The sequence below is a fragment of the Sorex araneus genome, chromosome 2, assembly GCF_027595985.1.
Source record: "Sorex araneus isolate mSorAra2 chromosome 2, mSorAra2.pri, whole genome shotgun sequence".
In the NCBI taxonomy this organism is placed as follows: Eukaryota; Metazoa; Chordata; class Mammalia; order Eulipotyphla; family Soricidae; genus Sorex; species Sorex araneus.
The window spans coordinates 153168821-153170992 of NC_073303.1; positions in this window are offsets into that span (position 1 = coordinate 153168821).

Sequence of the window (2172 nt, forward strand, 5' to 3'; positions counted from 1 at the left end):
GCCACATTTGTTGGCTGAAGTGTGGAGGAGGAGGACAGATGGAGGTGCTTCCTATTAAGCTGCCTCCATCACCTTTCTTGGTTGTTAGATAGAGTTAAATCCAGAGCAGCCTCAAGTAAGAGGTGCTGGGCCTAGGGAGCAAGAAGATAACAATTGAAAAACAAAAACTTACTTAAGGGCACAGGATTTTTCATCCTGCCAAGTACCCCAACCCTTGGGAAAATTCAGATAGAACACCTCTTAGGTGGCTCATGCCATTTACAGTCAAACTGTAAATGAAAATGGGAAGAGTGGAAATTCTCAACTAGTCACCATTAATGATAGGAGCAGGGATAAAGAAGTTGGGTTGGATAAAGACTAGAAAACCCACTATATAATTTTGTTCCCAAACAGGGCCAAGAAGACATCTGATGTACTAAGGACACCATGAAAGTGCCTGTAAATGGACACAGAGCATTACAGGTTCAGTGGTGAATCTCTTTAGACCAGAACTGATTGTGGGTGAGGTGGTTGCAGTTGAACTTGTTCATACCACTCAAAGGTTATGGTCCCTGAAGTAACAGAGAACTGGTAACACTGTCATAGCACTGTCGTTCCGTTGTTCATCGATTTGCTTGAGCGGGCACCAGTAACGTCTCCATTATGAGACTTGTAACTGTTTTTGGCATATTGAATATGTCATGGGTAGCTTGCCAGACTCTGCGGTGCAGGCAGGATACGCTCTGTAGCTTGCCAGGCTCTCTGAGAGGGATGGAGGAATTGAACCTGGGTCAGCCACGTGCAAGGCAAATGTTCTACTCGCTGTGCTATGGCTCCAGTCTTGAATCCAAATTCACAGAGCCATAAATTCTTTAATAACTTGTGAAGTCAAAGGATCATTCAAGGGCGCTTAACTCTCATGGTATTTGGGAGATTAGCGGTTATGCAACAATGTTCCTACAGTCAAAGTATTTAGGCAAGTAATAGGGATCTCGCTTAACATCTATAGCTAGCAATGCAAAAATAAAGGTAGGGGGCAAAGGCTAATTTTATTTCTGCAATAAAATGTTGCAGTTACTTGCTCATTTCATAGAAGTGAGGCAATTTTTAGATATGGAACAGACATATGGAAGAGGTAGCTGGACCCTTAAGATGAAGGACCCAGTTATATAGTACCTATAGACATGGTAATAAGTCAACCAGATTCTTCAAAGAAACAGGTGACCAATTATAAAAGTGAATATATACTGACATTTGAAAGTACCCAGATATTTCAAGGAATAGGGTTTAAGTTATCACTATTATCTGTAAACCTAATCCAGCATCAATCTCCCTCTCCTTCTTAAAACTAAGAATTACGGAGACCAGGTCCTGTGGCATTGGTCAATGTCTAACTTATACAAACTCAAATGCCCGGACCCCAGAGTCTCAGATTGAAATTTAAATGATTTAAATGTATGCATGAAATTTCTGGTCCATGTGGTGACATCTGCTACATTTCTATTTGGGTGAGCCAAATAGAAGCCCTTGCAATTTTCACCCCAGAAACAACAGGAAGTTGGAAATATTGTTTGGGAGAGATGGGGGAATTATTTATCGGTGGCCTACATAATGTTGGCATTGTTAGTATGAGCTTTGAGGAAACTGAATGTTGACAACAGATTCCTACAAGTACAACCTAGTACTGACCCTGAGTGAAGAGCCCTGCCAGATACAGCATCATCACTGCAGGGATTAGGAATGGCTCTGCCATATAGTATTAGTCATCAGTCTGGTGGAATATGTTCTTTTCAATCCCAATCAGGAAAGATTAGAAATCAGCCACAGATGGCTATTTCCAGTGGATCTTAAATGGGGATTGGAAAGGGAAGCTCTAATCAGCAACACTATCTGCTGTTTTTGATTATTTTTTTTTCTTATTCAGTTTCCGTATTGCTGTTTGTAGCTTCAGTATATCAGCCAGCTCCACTTGTCCACAGTATCCCACCTTTACATGATGCAGAAGGTGCAAGAGTAGAACCCTGATCATGGAAACTCCTGGCCTTACCACATAAATATCATACATTATGCTATAGTTCCATAGGCATCCTGTGTCACAGAATGCGGGAACAATGTTATATAAGTTCTAAGGGCATAGCTAAAAATGAGATTTGAGGTGACATTCTGAAAGGATTTCTGTCTTCTTCAAGAGAC